This window comes from Mustela erminea, chromosome 14 (genome assembly GCF_009829155.1).
Source record: "Mustela erminea isolate mMusErm1 chromosome 14, mMusErm1.Pri, whole genome shotgun sequence".
Lineage (NCBI taxonomy): Eukaryota > Metazoa > Chordata > Mammalia > Carnivora > Mustelidae > Mustela > Mustela erminea.
This window is the reverse complement of record NC_045627.1, coordinates 21,970,133-21,989,693: the sequence shown is the minus strand read 5'-3', so window position 1 is coordinate 21,989,693 and position 19,561 is coordinate 21,970,133. Positions and strand designations below refer to the sequence as shown.

The following is a 19,561-nucleotide window of genomic DNA, read 5'->3' as shown; positions in this document are numbered from 1 at the left end:
CTAATGCTCCATTACTTATTTATGAGATCCAGCTTTATACAAATTGCACTTCTGTTTTATAGACTGATGAAAATTCATGGCCTATTCACTCTAGTTGGATTCAGTTATCCTTCTCTACAAATGTTATAGCTCCCTACAATTACTTACACCGACTTTACTGCCTAACTCAGGAGGAAGCTTGGCAAATCAGCTTTTGGTTTTACAAGAAGGATTCCAACTGTTTCTGAAGCTTTTTATTAAGACCAAATCTTGTCCTTTAAACTTTAAGAAAAATGGGGAATAGGTAGAAAGTGATCTAAACATATATGCGCAAATTACTATAAAGTAAACCTATGGGGGCACCTAGGTGGCTCACTCGGTTGTCTGCCTTCAGCTCGGGTCATGATCCTGGGGTCCTGGGACAGAGTCCTGCATGAGGATCCTTGATCAGCAGGGAGCCAGCTTCTCCCTCTGCCTGCTGGTCCCCCTGCTTGTGCGTGTGCTCTCTCTCTCTCTCTGTCTCTCTGACAAATAAATGAATAAAAAATAATTCAAGTAAACACATGTGCAGGTGCATATGGTACACATACTGGATATATAACCATCCAGGAGAGCCCATGCATGCATGCTCCTGCCCGGTGAGACTCTCCTCCACTGTCAGGTAACCACATGGTTCATTTCTTGCTTTGTACTGTAGATCAGCCTACACTGTAAGCATCCATAAACAGCACAGTTTAGTTATGTCTTTTTTAAATTGTCTATAAACAGAGTTATAGACTATGTATGCTCTACTACCCACCTTCTTTTACTCACCTTTATCTTTTTAGAGTCAACTTTCTACCTGTTTGCTGGTGTATTTTATTTATGGTATGTGGTTGCCCTACAATTCATTTTCACATTCTTTTTTTTTTTTTATTGTGCAATGTTAGTCACTATACAGTACATCATTAGTTTTTGATACAGCATTCCATGATTCATTGTTTACATATAACACCCGGTGCTCCATGCAATACATACCCTCCTTAATACCCGTCACCAGGCTAACCTATCCCCCACCCCTCTCCCTTCTAAAACCCTCAGTTTGTTTCCTGGAGTCTGTACTCTCTCATGGTTCCTCTCCCTCTCTGATCCCCCCTCTTCATTTTTCCCTCCTTTCTCCTAATGTCCTCCTTGCTATTCCTTATGTTCCACAAGTAAGTGAAACCATATGATAATTGACTTTCTCAGCTTGAGTCGTTTTACTCAGCATGATTTCCTCCAGTCCCATCCATGTTGATGCAAAAGTTGGGTATTCATCATTTCTGATGGCTGAGTAATATTGCATTGTATATATGGACCACATCTTCTTTATCCATTTATCTGTTGAAGGTCATCTCAGCTCCTTCCACCAGCTAGGCTATTGTAGACATTGCTGCTATGAACATTGGGGCACATATCACCCTTCTTTTCACTACATCTCTATCTTTAAGGTAAATTGCAATTGCAGTGCAATTGCCGCTATATTCTTTCTATTGATGAAGACTGGAGAGGCTTCCAGTTTGAGGCTGTTATAGTCAATGATGTTGTGAATATTTTATGTTTCCTGATGCACACGTGCTAGAATTTCTCTGTTGAGAATATGAGCACATTTAACTAGACTGAACATCCCAAATTGTTTCCCATAGTGACTGTGATGATTCCCTGAGTTAATGATTGTCCCCATGTGCATTTTTGGTGTGTCAGGCTTTCTAATTTGAGCCAATCTGGGATGGTTTTAGTGGTCCCACTTTATAGTCTCAATAAGCATTTTCCTAATGAGTGACTATCTTTTCATATGTTCCCTTGTTATTTTTATTTTTTTTTTTTTCCAAAGTACCTTTTAAAATTTCCTATCCATTGATCTGCTGGGTTGCCGTTGATTTTCTTCTTGACTGTTCATTTTCATCTGTGGTACTTCTTTATATACTCAAGCTATGACTAACTCCTTGTTACATGTATTTCAAACATCTTTTCAAACTCTGGAGCTTGGATTTCAGTTTTTTAAAGGTGTCTTTTGATACATAAAGTACTCATTTATGTATTTATTTAGGACAGAGAGAGAGAGTGCACAAGCAGGGTGGAGAGAGGCAAGGGGAGAAGGAGAAAGAGAATCTCAAGCAGCTCTATGCTGTCCACCTAACGTGGGACTCAGTCTCAGAACCCTGAGATTATGACCTGAACTGAAATCAAGAGTCAGACATTTAACCGACTGAGCCACCCAGGTGTTCCTAGATATCATTTTTTTTAATTAAATTTTTTATTTTTTAAAAACATATATTTTTATCCCCAGGGGTACAGGTCTGTGAATCACCAGGTTTACACACTTCACAGCACTCACCAAAGCACATACCCTCCCCAGTGTCCATAATCCCACCCCCTTCTCCCAAACCCCCTCCCCCCAGCAACCCTCAGTTTGTTTTGTGAGATTAAGAGTCACTTATGGTTTGTCTCCCTCCCAATCCCATCTTGTTTCATTTATTCTTCTCCTACCCACTTAAGCCCCCATGTTGCATCACCACTTCCTCATATCAGGGAGATCATATGATAGTTGTCTTTCTCTGCTTGACTTATTTCGCTAAGCATGATACGCTCTAGTTCCATCCATGTTGTCGCAAATGGCAAGATTTCATTTCTTTAGATGGCTGCATAGTATTCCATTGTGTATATATACCACATCTTCTTGATCCATTCATCTGTTGATGGACATCTAGGTTCTTTCCATAGTTTGGCTATTGTGGACATTGCTGCTATAAACATTCGGGTGCACGTGCCCCTTTGGATCACTACGTTTGTATCTTTAGGGTAAATACCCAATAGTGCAATTGCTGGGTCATAGGGCAGTTCTATTTTCAACATTTTGAAATGCTGTTTTCCAGAGTGGCTGCACCAGTTTGCATTCCCACCAACAGTGTAGGAGGGTTCCCCTTTCTCCGCATCCCTGCCAGCATCTGTCATTTCCTGACTTGTTTATTTTAGCCATTCTAACTGGTGTGAGGTGATATCTCATTGTGGTTTTGATTTATATTTCCCTGATGCCGAGTGATATGGAGCACTTTTTCATGTGTCTGTTGGCCATCTGGATGTCTTCTTTGCAGAAATGTCTGTTCATGTCCTCTGCCCATTTCTTGATTGGATTATTTGTTCTTTGGGTGTTGAGTTTGCTAAGTTCTTTATAGATTCGGGACACTAGTCCTTTATCTGATAAGTCGTTTGCAAATATCTTCTCCCATTCTGTCAGTTGTCTTTTGATTTTGTTAACTGTTTCCTTTGCTGTGCAAAAGCTTTTGATCTTGATGAAATCCCAATAGTTCATTTTTGCCCTTGCTTCCCTTGCCTTTGGCGTTGTTCCTAGGAAGATGTTGCTGCGGCTGAGGTCGAAGAGGTTGCGGCCTGTGTTCTCCTCAAGGATTTTGATGGATTCCTTTTGCACATTGAGGTCCTTCATCCATTTTGAGTCTATTTTTGTGTGTGGTGTAAGGAAATGGTCCAATTTCATTTTTCTGCATGTGGCTGTCCAATTTTCCCAGCACCATTTATTGAAGAGGCTGTCTTTTTTCCATTGGACATTCTTTCCTGCTTTGTCAAAGATTAGTTGACTGTAGAGTTGAGGGTCTATTTCTGGGCTCTCTATTCCGTTCCATTGATCTATGTGTCTGTTTTTGTGCCAGTACCATGCTGTCTTGATGATGACAGCTTTGTAATAGAGCTTGAAGTCCGGAATTGTGATGCCACCAACATTGGCTTTCTTTTTCAATATTCCTTTAGCTATTCGAGGTCTTTTCTGGTTCCATATAAATTTTAGAATTGTTTGTTCCATTTCTTTGAAAAAGATGGATGCTACTTTGATAGGAATTGCATTAAATGTGTAGATTGCTTTAGGTAGCATAGACATTTTCACAACATTTATTCTTCCAATCCAGGAGCATGGAACATTTTTCCATTTCTTTGAGTCTTCCTCAATTTCTTTCATGAGTACTTTATAGTTTTCTGAGTATAGATTCTGTGCCTCTTTGGTTAGGTTTATTCCTAGGTATCTTATGGTTTTGCGTGCAATTGTAAATGGGATGGACTCCTTAATTTCTCTTTCTTCTGTCTTGCTGTTGGTGTAGAGAAATGCAACTGATTTCTGTGCATTGATTTTATATCCTGACACTTTACTGAATTCCTGTATAAGTTCTAGCAGTTTTGGAGTGGAGTCTTTTGGGTTTTCCACATATAGTATCATATCATCTGTGAAGAGTGATAATTTGACTTCTTCTTTGCCGATTTGGATGCCTTTAATTTCCTTTTGTTGTCTGATTGCTGAGGGTAGGACTTCTAGTACTATGTTGAATAGCAGTGGTGATAATGGACATCCCTGCCGTGTTCCTGACCTTAGCAGAAAAGCTTTCAGTTTTTCTCCATTGAGAATGATATTTGCGGTGGGTTTTTCATAGATGGCTTTGATGATATTGAGGTATGTGCCCTCTATCCCTACACTTTGAAGAGTTTTGATCAGGAAGGGTTGCTGAACTTTGTCAAATGCTTTTTCAGCATCTATTGAGAGTATCATATGGTTCTTGTTCTTTCTTTTATTGATGTGTTGTATCACATTGACTGATTTGCGGATGTTGAACCAACCTTGCAGCCCTGGAATAAATCCCACTTGGTCGTGGTGAATAATCCTTTTAATGTACTGTTGAATCCTATTGGCTAGTATTTTGTTGAGTATTTTTGCACCTGTGTTCATCAAGGATATTGGTCTATAGCTCTCTTTTTTGATGGGATCCTTGTCTGGTTTTGGGATCAAGGTGATGCTGGCCTCATAAAATGAGTTTGGAAGTTTTCCTTCCATTTCTATTTTTTGGAACAGTTTCAGGAGAATAGGAATTAGTTCTTCTTTAATTGTTTGGTAGAATTCCCCCGGGAAGCCGTCTGGCCCTGGGCTTTTCTTTGTTTGGAGACTTTTAATGACTGTTTCAATCTCCTTACTGGTTATGGGTCTGTTCAGGCTTTCTACTTCTTCCTGGTTCAGTTGTGGTAGTTTATATGTTTCTAAGAATGCATCCATTTCTTCCAGATTGTCAAATTTGTTGGCGTATAGTTGCTCATAATATGTTCTTATAATAGTTTGTATTTTTTGGTGTTAGTTGTGATCTCTCCTCTTTCATTCATGATTTTATTTATTTGGGTCCTTTCTCTTTTCTTTTTGATAAGTCTGGCCAGGGGTTTATCAATTTTATTAATTCTTTCAAAGAACCAGCTCCTAGTTTCGTTGATTTGCTCTATTGTCTTTTTGGTTTCTATTTCATTGATTTCTGTTCTGATCTTTATGATTTCTCTTCTCCTGCTTGGCTTAGGGTTTCTTTCTTGTTTTTTCACAGCTCCTTTAGGTGTAGGGTTAGGTTGTGTACCTGAGACCTTTCTTGTTTCTTGAGAAAGGCTTGTACCGCTATATATTTTCCTCTCAGGACTGCCTTTGTTGTGTCCCACAGATTTTGAACCATTGTATTTTCATTATCATTTGTTTCCATGATTTTTTTCAATTCTTCTTTAATTTCCCGGTTGACCCATTCATTCTTTAGAAGGATGCTGTTTAGTCTCCATGTATTTGGGTTCTTTTCAAACTTCCTTTTGTGGTTGAGTTCTAGCTTTAGAGCATTGTGGTCTGAAAATATGCAGGGAATGATCCCAATCTTTTGATATCGATTGAGTCCTGATTTAGGACCAAGGATGTGATCTATTCTGGAGAATGTTCCATGTGCACTAGAGAAGAATGTGTATTCTGTTGCTTTGGGATGAAATGTTCTGAAAATATCTGTGATGTCCATCTGGTCCAGTGTGTCATTTAAGGCCTTTATTTCCTTGCTGATCTTTTGCTTGGATGATCTGTCCATTTCAGTGAGGGGAGTGTTAAAGTCCCCTACTATTATTGTATTATTGTTGATGTGTTTCTTTGATTTTGTTATTAATTGGTTTATATAGCTGGCTGCTCCCACGTTGGGGGCATAGATATTTAAAATTGTTAAATCTTCTTGTTGGACAGACCCTTTGAGTATGATATAGTGTCCTTCCTCATCTCTTATTATAGTCTTTGGCTTAAAATCTAATTGATCTGATATAAGGATTGCCACTCCTGCTTTCTTCTGATGTCCATTAGCATGGTAAATTCTTTTCCACCCCTCACTTTAAATCTGGAGGTGTCTTCGGGCTTAAAATGAGTTTCTTGGAGGCAACATATAGATGGGTTTTGTTTTTTTATCCATTCTGATACCCTTTGTCTTTTGACAGGGGCATTTAGCCCATTCACATTCAGGGTAACTATTGAGAGATATGAATTTAGTGCCACTGTATTGCCTGTAGGGTGACTGTTACTGTATATGGTCTCTGTTCCTTTCTGATCTACCACTTGTAGGCTCTCTCTTTGCTTAGAGGACCCCTTTCAAGATTTCCTGTAGAGCTGGTTTGGTGATTGCAAATTCTTTCAGTTTTTGTTTGTCCTGGAAGCTTTTAATATCTCCTTCTATTTTCAATGATAGCCTAGCTGGATATAGTATTCTTGGCTGCATGTTTTTCTCGTTTAGTGCTCTGAAAATATCATGCCAGCTCTTTCTGGCCTGCCACGTCTCTGTGGATAAGTCAGCTGCCAATCTAATATTTTTACCATTGTATGTTACAGACTTCTTTTCCCGGGCTGCTTTCAGGATTTTCTCTTTGTCACTGAGACTTGTAAATTTTACTATTAGGTGATGGGGTGTGGGCCTATTCTTATTGATTTTGAGGGGCGTTCTCTGAACCTCCTGAATTTTGATGCTCATTCCCTTTGCCATATTGGGGAAATTCTCCCCAATAATTCTCTCCAGTATACCTTCTGCTCCCCTCTCTCTTTCTTCTTCTTCTGGAATCCCAATTATTCTAATGTTGTTTCGTCTTATGGTGTCACTTATCTCTCGAATTCTCCCCTTGTGGTCCAGTAGCTGTTTGTCCCTCTTTTGCTCAGCTTCTTTATTCTCTGTCATTTGGTCTTCTATATCACTAATTCTTTCTTCTGCCTCATTTATCCTAGCAGTGAGAGCCTCCATTTTTGATTGCACCTCATTAATAGCTTTTTTGATTTCAACTTGGTTAGATTTTAGTTCTTTTATTTCTCCAGAAAGGGCTTTTATATCTCTCGAGAGGGTTTCTCTAATATCTTCCATGCCTTTTTCGAGCCCGGCTAGAACCTTGAGAATTGTCATTCTGAACTCTAGATTTGACATATTACCAATGTCTGTATTGATTAGGTCCCTCGCCTTCGGTACTGCCTCTTGTTCTTTTTTTTGTGTTGAATTTTTCCGTCTTGTCATTTTGTCCAGATAAGAGTATATGAAGGAGCAAGTAAAACACTAAAAGGGTGGCAACAGCCCCAGGAAAATATGCTTTAACCAAATTAGAAGGGATCCCAAATCGTGAGGGGGTAGAAAGGGGATAAAAAGAGGTTCAAAAAGGAAGAAAGAAAAAAAAAGAAAAAAGAAACAAAAAGAAAAGAAAAGAATTTTAAAAAAAGAAAACAAATAAGAAAAATATAAAAAAGAAAAAATATATATATTGGATAAACTAGTTAAAAAATGTTAAAAAAGAAAAAGGTAAAAGTTAAAAAAAATAATTACCAGAAGGCGAGAAAAAAAAAACAAAAAATGAAAAAGAAAAAAATCAAATTAGCTACAAGACTAAAAAAAATCACAGGGAAAAAGCCATGAGTTCCGTGCTTTGCTTTCTCCTCCTCTGGAATTCTGCTGCTCTCCTTGATATTGAAACCGCACTCCTTGGTAGGTGAACTTGGTCTCGGCTGGATTTCTTGTTGATTTTCTGGGGGAGGGGCCTGTTGTAGTGATTCTCAAGTGTCTTTGCCCCAGGCGGAAGTACTCCGCCCTTAGCAGGGGCCGGGGTGAGTAATCCGCCCGGGTTTGCTTTCAGGAGCTTTTGTTCCCTGAGCGCTTTCCGTAGAGTTCCGGAGGACGGGAATACAAATGGCGGCCTCCTGGTCTCCGGCCTGGAGGAGCCGAGAGCCCGGGGCCCCACTCCTCAGTGCGCCCTCAGAGAACAGCGCCAGTTACTCCCGTCTGCCTGACCTCCGGCCGCGCTCCGAGCTCACCAAGCCTGCGACCGGTTCAAGGTAACACCGAGCTGAGAGCTTACTGTCGGCTCTGTCTCTGTAGCCGGCTTTCCCGTTCCAATACCCGCAAGCTCTGGGACACTCAGACACCCCCGATCCTTCTGTGACCCTGTGGGACCTAAGGCCACGCTGACCCCTCGTGGGCTTCGCCCCGGTTTAGCCTCTGGAGCGGTGTCCCCCAGCAGAACAGACTTTTAAATGTCCTGATTTTGTGCGCCGTTGCTCCGCCTCTTGCTGGGAGCCAGCCCTTCCCCCCGAGGTCTATCTTCCCGTCGCTTTGGATTCACTTCTCCGCCGGTCCTACCTTTCAGAAAGTGGTTGTTTTTCTGTTTCCAGAATTGCTGTTCTTCTTCTCTTCGATCTGCCGATGGGTTTTCAGGTGTTTGCAGTCTTTAGATAAGCTATCTAGCTGATCTCCGGCTAGCTGAAGTAGTCTCAGCCTGCTACTTCTCCGCCTTCTTGACTCCCGGTCTCCTAGATATCATTTTTAATTGTTACTTGCTACCCTTCGGTCATTAAGATATTGTTCTATATTATGATAACCTTTGTTTTGTTACTTGTAGTAGGTCTATCATCTGAAATTGATCTTTGCATAGGATGTGACATACAAATTCACTTTCATTTGCTTTTACATAAATACCCATGTATTTAATAGGCAAGTCTTTTCCCTATATTTTCTTCTAGAAGTATTAACAGTTTTAGGTCTTTTAAGTCTTTAATTCATTTTGAGTTGATCTTTGTATATGGTGTAATATTGGGTTCAATTTTTTTCTTTTGCATATGGGTATCCAATTTTCCCAACATCGTTTGTTGAGGATACTAGCTTTCTCCATTGTGCCTTCTTGGTTCTTTTTGTTGAAGATCAGGTTACTGTATAGGCATGGAATTTTTTAATGGGCTTTCTATTCTGTAATATTGGTCTACTTGCCTGTTGTGGTTTTTGTTTGTTGTTGTTTTGTCAGAACAACTCCACTTTAATTATATTAGCTTTGTGATATACTTTGGAATCAGGAATTGTGATACCTCCATTTTTGTCCTTTTTTTCCTTTTTTCCCCAAGATTGCTTTGGCTATTCAGTGTCTTTGCAGTTTCATATAAATTTTAGGACTTTCTTTCAACGTCTGTAAAAAATACCAATGAGATTTTGTTAGATATTTCATACAATTTCTAATTGGTTTGGTCAGAATAGGCATTTTAACAATATTAAAGATTCCAATTCATGAAGATGGGATGTCTTTCCATTTATTTATATCCTTTATATTCTTTTTCATTAATGCTCATCTATTTCATCAATGTTTGTCTTTTTCATCAGTGTCTCATTTACCATAAGAGTTAAAATAGTCATTATAAAAAAGGTTCAAATTATTAAGAAGATATTATAATTATGAATATGAACACATGCAAATCAGATCATCTAAATATATAAGCAAACACTGAAAGATCTGAAGTGAAAATTATTAGTGTAATAATAGGAGACCTGAAAGACCACTATCAATTATAGATAGAACATCTACAGAAAGTCAGTAAGGGAACAGCAGGCTTGAGCAACACTTCAGACCAACTGACCCAACAGACATAATATTACACCCAAAAGGAAAAGAATACATCTACTTCTTGAATAAGACATGGTACATCCTCCAGAATAGATCACATATTAGGACACAAAACAAGTCTTAACAAATTTAAAGATTGAAATTATACCAAGTACTTTTTTAACAACAGTCGTATAAAACTAGAAATCGATAATAGGAAAAAACTGGAATATACACACATATCTGGAAATTACACAGTATACCTCTGATGAACCAATGGGTCAAAGAAAAAAGCAAATAGTAAAGTAGAAAATAGCTCGAAACAAATGAAAACAAAAACACAATATATCCAAACTTAAGGAATGGAGCAAAAGCAATACTAAGAAGGAAGTTTATGTCAATAAAAGTGTCCTTTAAAAAAGAAGAAAGAGGGGCACCTGGGTGGCTCAGTGGGTTAAACTTCTGCCTTCAGCTCAGGTCATGATCCCAGGATCCTGGGATTGAGCCCCACATCTGGCTCTCTGCTCAGCAAGGAGCCTGCTTCCCCCTCTCTCTCGGTCTGCCTCTCTGCTTACTTGTGATCTTTCTCTGTCAAATAAAAAAATAAAAAATCTTCAGAAGATAGATTCAATAAATAAATAAATAAGAAAGAAGAAAGAGATTGCCTGGATAACTTAGTCAGTTAAGCGTCTGCCTTCCATATAGGTCGTGATCCCAGTGTCTGGGGTCAAGTTCTACATGTATTCCCTGCTTATTGGGGAAACTGCTTTTCCCTCTCCCCTCCCCTTGCTTGTGCTTTATCTCTGTCTCTCTCTCACTCTCTCTCTCTCAAATGAATAAATAAAAATCTTTAAAAAATAAGCAACCTTAAAAATACAATATAATTATACCTCAAAGAACTAGGAAAAGGAAAAAAACAAAAACAACTAGGCCCCAAGCTTAAGCAGAAGGAAAGAAATAGTAAAGATTGGAGTAGAAATAAATCAAGCAGAGAATAGACTATCTGTAGAAAAAAATCAATAAAACTAGGAGTTGTTTTACTGAAAAGATAAATATTGACAAATCTCTAAGAAAAAAGCTCAAATAAAATCACAACTAAGAGGAAACATTACAACTAATGCCACAAAAATACAAAAAGTCATGAGACTACCATGAAAAATTAGAAGCCAACAAATTGGATAATCTAGAAGAAATGGATAAATTACTAGAAATATACAACCTACCCATTCTGAATCATGAAGAAAAATAAAACCTGAATGGTCTAATAATTACTAAAGAGTAATCAACAATCAAAAATCTTCTGTCAAATATAAACCCAAGATCAGGTGGCTTCACTGGCAAATTCTACAAAACACTTAAAGAAGTAATAATATCAGTCAGCCTTAAACTCTTCCCAAAATGCTGGAGAAGAGGGAACATGTTAAAACTCATTTTATGAGGCCAACATTGTCTTTATACTAAAGCCAGTCAAAAACACTACAAGAGGGATGCCAGGGTGGTTCAGTTGGCTAAGCGGCTGCCTTTGGCTCAGGTCATGATCCCAGCATCCTGAGATCGAGTCCCACATCGGGCTCCTTTCTCTGCAGGGATCCTGCTTCTTCTGCCTCCTCTGCCTGTCACTCTGCCTGCCTGTACTCTCTCTATCTCTCTGACAAATAAATAAATAAAATCTTAAAAAAAAAAAACCCACTACAACAAAGAAAACTATAGGCCAATATCTCTAACGAACATAGATGCAAAAATCCTCAACAACATATCAGCATATTGAATTCATCACCACATTAAAAGGATCATAAACCATGATACCATGATCAAGTCCATGGGAGACAAGGGGTGGTTCAACATATACAGTCAGTTAATGTGATCCACCACATACACAGATGAAGGATACAAGTTATATAATCATCTCAATACCTGCAGAAAAAGCATTTGATAAAATTTGACACCTTTTTTTATGATAAAAACTCTCAACAAACTAGTACGGAAGGAATGGACCTCCATTTAATTAAGGCTATAAATAAAAAGCTCATAGCTAACATCATACTCAGTAATAAAAAGCAGAAATCTCTGCTCTGAGAACAGGAATAAGGCAAGGATACCCACTCTCACAAATTCTGTTCCCCCATAGTACTAGAAGTTCTAACCAGAGCAATTAGGCACGAAAAGGAAATAAAAGCTTCTGAATAGGATAAGAAGAAGTAAAGTTATCTGTTTTCAGATGACATAATCTTACATGTAGAAAATCTTAAAGACTACATAGAAAAGAAAAGTTAAGACTAACAAATTGATCAAAGTTGCAAGGTAGAAAAATCTGTTACACTTCTGTATGTTAACAACAAACTATCTAAAAAGGCAAAATAAGGAGATAATCCCATATATAATAGCATCCACAAGGATAAAATCCTTAGCAATAAGATTAACCAAGGAGGTAAAATATTTGTGTCCTGAAAACTATAAAATACTGATGCAAGTAATTAAAGAAGACCCAAATAAATGGAAATACACCCCATGGTTATAGATTGGAAGAATTAATATTGTTAAAGAGCCCATTGTTTCCAGTAAATCCTGATGGTTAGTAGAGCAGGCTCTCTTACCTTTTTTTTTTTTCCCCCAAGAGATTTCTAACTTTCTCTGTAACTCTAGCAGCTCCTTTCTATACCTTTTGGTCTACTGGCATACAGGGCCACATAAAAACACTGGCCAACTGGGAATATAGTTTTAATGGGAACCTTATTTGTCTCTTTAGTGGAAGTATGACTCTTGTTCCCAGAAAACTAGGACCTCTAGTGCAGTAGAGCCACAATTTACAAGGACAGGAATCCTATATTCCCCAACTAGGTCAGTCAGGATGATGGTGCTAGAGGCCACTGATACCTCAGACCCTAATAATTAATCTCACCTATTCTTCCTATCCAGAAAAGTACCATATAATGGGCAGCACTTCCTTAGCCCTATAGAAAGTCATCCCCAAAGTTGCCCTTAGCTGCTTTCTTAAGAAGTCGTTACAATATTGTACCAGGCTGGGATTGTTGGATGGTACAATATATTATGGCCAACTATGATCCTATAGATATATGCACGTAATTGTACCTCCTTTGCCCTAAAGAAAGTCCCTTGGCCTGAAGTGGTGTTATGTGGAATTTCATGGACAATAAATAGGTATTTAATACCCTTTGATTTAATCAGGTATTTAATGCCACACTTAGAATGTGCATTATTCACAGGAAAAAGCATAGTAAATTAGAGTCTTTAGTTCACCTTCTGTGGGCAGTGTTTGGTTATTTAATCAAGCATTACCCTTGTTGGCTGCCCCACTATCTTGCCTTTAGGAGGACCATGATCCCTATACATCGTAACAGTTCAGTTGCCATCCCATCCTTGCAAATTGTTAGGAAACATTTCATCCATGCGCCTTTGATGTTTGAGTATAGTCAGAAGGATTCAGAACCAGAATCTAGAGTTCTGCCATTCAAGCTGACACTGAGTATCCTGTCCTTGGCCTAGAGAGGAGAGCCACCTCTGACTGTCCTGATAGTGCCAATGCATCTCAAGTGGCACCGTCCCACATTTCTCCAAAGAAAGGAAATAGCTGGGGCGCCTGGGTGGCTCAGTGGGTTAAGCCACTGCCTTCGGCTCAGGTCATGATCTCAGGGTCCTGGGATCGAGTCCCGCATCGGGCTCTCTGCTCAGCAGGAAGCCTGCTTCCCTCTCTCTCTGCTCTCTGCCTGCCTCTCCATCTACTTGTGATTTCTCTCTGTCAAAAAAATAAATAAAATCTTTAAAAAAAAAAAAAAGAAAGGAAATAGCTGAGGCCAATCCTGGGCAGCAGAATTAACTACTGTATTTTCTTGTCTCACATAATAAATCCACACTGAAATGCCCATAGCTTTGAGTCTCTGGCCCCTTCCTCAAGTCCCTAAGACAGTTCTAGAATGTATATCTTGTTTTCTGTAAAACAGAAACCATTATTTTCCTGGATCTTCAGGGAATAATCCAATGAAGAGTTAGGGTCAGCCCCAGATGTCCTTGCCACTGTCCCAAGCTCCTTGGACAACCAGAAACTCTCTTGTTATTCAGAGCCGTAATTTACTCCCTTTACCCCAACCAGTGCAAGGAAGGTTCATCCCCAGGTGTAATCCCCTCAATGCTACCAGCAGTTGTTAACCGTAGCCTGGTGTTCTCTGTGCTGGATGGTCTTTTTCTTCCCACAGCAAGGACGACTAGCTGTGCGGCAACTCACCTGTTATTGCTACCAAAGCAATGAAAATAGACAGTTAAACATCTGGAGGAGGGTGTACACTGTCTTGTGAGATGCCTACTTTACAGGGGGTCATTTTATAATTTCCAGGCAAGGGTAGACTGCTACCCTGTAGCAACAAAGAGATGGTGAATTTCTCATTCTTAAGTCCCAGAAAATGAAGGTGTTCAGGGTTTTGAAGGGCCCTGCTTTCCTTCCCTGCCAGTACTTTGAGTTGGTGTAGAAGGTATATCAGAGATCCTCACTGGAGAATTTATCAGCTTTTTAAGTTACTATATTACTTATTGGACTACTTACATTGTGCCGAAGGAAGAGAATTGTAATAGTTTTTTTCTTTCCTTTTTTCCTTCTTTTTCTTTCAGTAAACATTTATTCTCTGCATTAAAAAGACACACAGTTCATTGACTTCTTGCTAAGTGAATTTCTGGTTCACGCTATGTCAGTCTGTCTTTTTGAAAAAACTCCACTGCTTTAAGCAAATGTTGGCTTGCTCTGAGAAAAGATAATGCAAGATTTTGTTTCCTTCTTTCACTGGCTTTACACTTACCACAAAAAAGCATTCTCAGTTGGGGACTCTGTTTCATAACACATAGACTTCAGATAGACTTCAGATAGACTTCAAAGGTACACTAGTAAATAGGAATTTCTAAACCTAAGTGATTGATTTATACAGATAACGTATATATATATATATATATATATATATATATATATATTTTTTTTTTTTTTTTTCATTTGTCACTTGGAGTCAGTAGGCCTCTTGATCTATACATCAGATTGAATGGAACCTAAGATTTCTGGTTGGGACTGGCCTATTGGAGGAAGTTATATCCTTACAAGCCAGTTCTGTCTCTGAGGTCCTGCTTCAGTGACTACTCTCTGTTTCATACCTTGCATCTGTATATGTAAAGTGTAACTCCTGCAGCAGTCAGTGTTGCTGTAGTAATGCTGTGTAACAAGCAGCTTCAAATCTTCATGACTCACAACCATTCTCACTCGGGCTTCAGGCTGGTAGGGATTGGTAGGAGTTGATAGGGGTTGGTAAATGTTGGTAGGGGAAGGTCAGCTTGGGTTGACTAATCTCAGCGGACCCCCAACCTGTGTGGTTCCAGGCTGTAGCTCATGTTTAAGCCTGCTTCATAAATGTCTTACTCTGCACCAACATTTACTTCAAACATGTCTCCTTATAAAGAGCAAAAATGCAAGAGGCTACACCTAATCACACATGTACACATAACCACATGAGTATATGTAACATGTGTCTTCTCAGATGGGAGCTATTACAGTGTCAGTTGTCAAAGGGAATGGGGCAAAACATCCAGTAAAGGAGAAAGTAGAAATTCAGAACAATAATTCAATGTACCATAATCCTTTATGATTTACACTAAAATCTATTTACACTGATTTTCATCAGAGATTCTATTTTACTAGGCATCTTAGCAGAGGTGGGAGCATTCAGAAAATACAAATAGCTTTTTATTGCTCAACAGCATTCTTCAAAATCTGTTGCGTGTTTGAGCACAGGTAGTCTTCTGCTCTGTCTCTGCCTGCATAACATGGAGCCCTCCCAAAGCCCATTTTTCTGGCTTTTCTCCATTTCTTCTCTTCTTCTTCCCTCAAGGAAAAAAAGAAGTATCTTTTCTTTTAACTATACAACTCTTTAGCAAATATCTTTTGACTAGACTTTTGCAACCATCATTTTTAAACCAAAGAATAGCAAATCAATATATTTTCCTCTGGGGGAAAAGTGTATTTCCTTCTTGAGAGTCATTTTTGTAGAAAGTGCTAGAGATGATTTTATAAAATTGTCCACATACTGTTTTTGAATTGTTAGATGTAGTTTGAAACCCCTTCTTTAATTATGCAAGAGAAGAAAAATCTACATATTTTAAAGTATATTGCTGCAAAATATTCACAAGAATGTTGTTGCTTTAAATTGTCTTGTTTGTTATTTTTACTACCCTCAGTATCTATTTGCATTGTGAAACACAAGTGACAAAAAAAATTAAAATATGAATGTGAATGAGTAAATGAATATTTGTTAGTACTTTTATTCTTACAGTACAGCAGGGGAAATCACACCAGAAATATTAGCCAGTTTTGTAGATAAGGTAACATGGGTTGAAAAAGTAACAATTTTCACACATTTATTTATTGATTCAACTACCATTTGAACATGGTTGTTCCTACAACCAAAGCAAATTCTACTTTTTTACCACACTGCATTGCCTTTGTTGAAAACCTTCACATCTTATCCTTTCCACCTGCAAAGAAAAAAAAAAAATTAGGGTCAAGGATATGAAAAGAAAAGCCTTAAAAATTTTTTAAAAATATTTTTAGCCAAATAAATATGTGTAATGTTGCATTAAATGTAATTTTGTACTTATTTTCAATTGTATATATGTATTGATCATGGTTCAATCTGATCCTGTCAGAGAAAAAAGTCCCACATACTTTTGTGATGTGTCCTAGTAGCTAAAGGCAAAATCAAATAAGCCTGTTCACAGGGGCACTGGGTGGCTCATTCAGTTAAGTAGCTTGCTCTTATTTTCAGCTCAGGTCATGAGATCGAGCCCTGTGTTGGGCTCACTGCTTAGCATAGGGTCTGCTTAAGACTTTTTCTCCCTCTGCACCTCCTGCTCATGCTCTGTCTCTCAAATTAATAAATAATTATTTTTTAAAAGTCCCTTATTAATAGAATATTTCACCTAAATAAATATATGCATTTATATTTACCTGTCATATTTTTTATAAATGACTATTCATGCAGTAGAAACTACAATGTCTCACTTTTATCTATGCAAAGTTGCTGTTGTTCCTTAAATCTTCTGTCAGGGCTATCTCATTATGAGCTTGGCATAAAATAAATATAGCAACTAAAATAAATTATGAAAGCATAAAATCTTAAAGGTGGAAAGCACCGTTGAAATAACTTCTATAGAACAAACTTTTAATTTTAACAATTAGCGGGAAAACCAAAGGCCACATAGTCAGCATGTTAGGATGAGGGCTCAAACCAAGATCTTTCATTTCCAAGTTCAATATCCTTTTGACTACCATCACACAGAGGATCCTACCCACTTTCCAGTGCCCAGTAGTGTCGTCTCATACATCTTCCCAGTATACTCTGAATTATGTCTGACCTTTTAACCCAGTTATATGACATTACATTGCAATGGTACTAGCCATTTTTTATGCTTCAGTCATAATATGTTCCTAACTGATTCATATAAAAAGGGAAGTGTGATTTTGCTTATATGTTTTATTTCTACCAATATTCACTAATTTAATTTTTCAAAGAGAATACACACACACACACACACACACACAAATATACACACATATCTCTTTATTTTTAGGAACTCTCTAATCTGATATTGACATCATGGGTAATACAAAGAAATTTTTACCAAAAAATTTTTCAAAATACAAATTACCAGAAAATATCTAAGGAAGTTTCTAAAACACAGAATTTATGAACAATAAACAAATTGACCAAATCATTGAAAAGATAATGTTTATTTGTTTGTACTATCAAGTACCTGGACAGTTCTGTGTTTAACTATTTTTTTTTTTTTTGCTTTATTGAGGTAAAACAAAATTGTAAGATATTTAAAGTATACAACATGATCACTTAATATATGTATATATTTTGAAAGTCTTCCCCCCAAATGCTGTGTAATCATTTTTAATATTTAATAAAGATACATGAAGGGGGACAATTTTTGATTATTGCTGATAATAGATAGTTGAAAATGGCTTGCGATGTCAGTGTTATTGAGCTATTAGTTTCATTCCACAATAATTTAAATTTCATAGGAAATTCAAACTAGCCAGTCATCAGCTCCAACACATTAAAGACAAGATGTCATACCATTTAGCTCAATATGCTTCAAAGGCATGTCCCTCCAGAGCAGAACTTACTCTCTTTCTGTGAAAGCCAGGAATTTGCTGTGATGTTTACCACCTGGCCATTATTTTTATAGCTAAAACTATGCATTAGGGGATCATCCATTTCTCTTTCTTTGACTTCCTTTATCATTTAGTTATACAGTCAAGAATCCATGGGAAATAAAAGCAACATAACAAATAGGGAAAAATAATATAGTTACGGGATACCGGCAGAATCATGGGATCACTAAACACATTTGGAGAAATTTATCAACACCAGATACTTCTTACTGTTTCATTCTGGATAAAAATTAACCATAGAACAGTGAAACGAAATTACCCCAAATTGGTTATTTATGATTTGCTTCACCACTTTTCATTTAATTGAGTTCTTCATCAAATGGTGTGGTTTTAAACAGTTTCTGCTTCACAGGACTTTTCTCTTGACTAGGGCTTATTGCTGGTAAGTGGAATGGAGGAGGCACAAGGGTGAAGACTTGGCAGCATAGTGGTAGAGAGAAAATAGAAAGGAGGGTCTCCTGGGTGGCATAGTCAGTTAAGTCTTCAGCTCTTGACTTTGGCTCAGGTCATGATCTCAGGGTCATGAGATTGAGCCTCTGGTCAGGCTCCCCACTCTGCTGAGAGTCTGCTGGAGGTTTTCTCTCCATCTGCCTCTGCTTCTTCCCCACCCTCCTCTCTCTCTCTCCCTCTTTCTCTCTGGCATAAATAAATCTTAAAAACATAGAAAGGAAGTGAAACCAGCATCTTGATGGGATATCTGCACTGCCATGATCACTGAAGCATTATTTACAATAATGCACACAACCAAAGTGTTCATAGACCAATGAATGGATAAAGTAAAGGTGGTATATTTGTATAATGGTATATTATTCAGCCTTAAAAAAGGACAAAATCCTGACATTTGTGACATCATGGGTGAATTTAGAGGACATTATGCTACATGAAATAAGCAGCACACAGAAAGACAAATACTGTAGGATTTCACACATACATAGAATCTAAAGAAATCGAACTCATGGAAGTAGAGAGTAGAATGGTGTTTGCCAGGGGCTGAAGGGTGGAGGAAATGGGGAGATGTTGGTCAAAGGGTGCAAACTTTCAGTTAGAAGAGGTACAAGTTCCAGAGTTCTAATGTACAGAAGTGTAACTACGGTTAACAATAATGTAAAATACTTGAAAAAAATAGAAATGAAAGAAATGTAAAAATATCACAGCGAACGAGTTCTCCCTTGTCCTTTCCAATGAGAAATTATTTTAAAGAAATTTCCAAAAAAGACAAGAATACCTCCCTTCCCCTCTGAATTTTTGGATGAATTGACCTTACCATCCCTAAGTAATGGGACGCAGATTTCAGGTGGAGCTGTGCGTATCTAGAAAGTGTTACATTCCATTTTTGGTCTCACTAAAAACTGCAGGTAGTCTTGGCCCTAAAGAGGCTGAAAAATCAATGTTAGAGCATTGAAATGACAGACATCATTCGCAGGAAGAAATTAATGAATTAACAGAATTCAACAAAGTAGCATTGGTTACATAAATCTAGTTGACTTTTCAAAGCAAGTTTGCTTTTCTGATTTTTCTCTTTGATTGCCACTCAGTTGGAAATCACAAGTCCCACAAGCTCAGGGATAATTCACAAGTGCATAAAACCTTCCACAGACTTAAATGTGGACACTTGGTATTTTCAATTTTTATTTTAAAGAAATGCTGTAGATGAAAATATTCAGAGAA

At 37.9% G+C, this 19,561-nt stretch overlaps 1 protein-coding gene across 1 annotated transcript in view; it reads left to right on the top strand.

The window, feature by feature from the left end:
• The window catches only part of PCDH15 (protocadherin related 15), a 1,723,534-nt gene that overhangs the window by 1,459,550 nt on the left and 244,423 nt on the right, over positions 1 to 19,561 (top strand). The window lies entirely within an intron of this gene.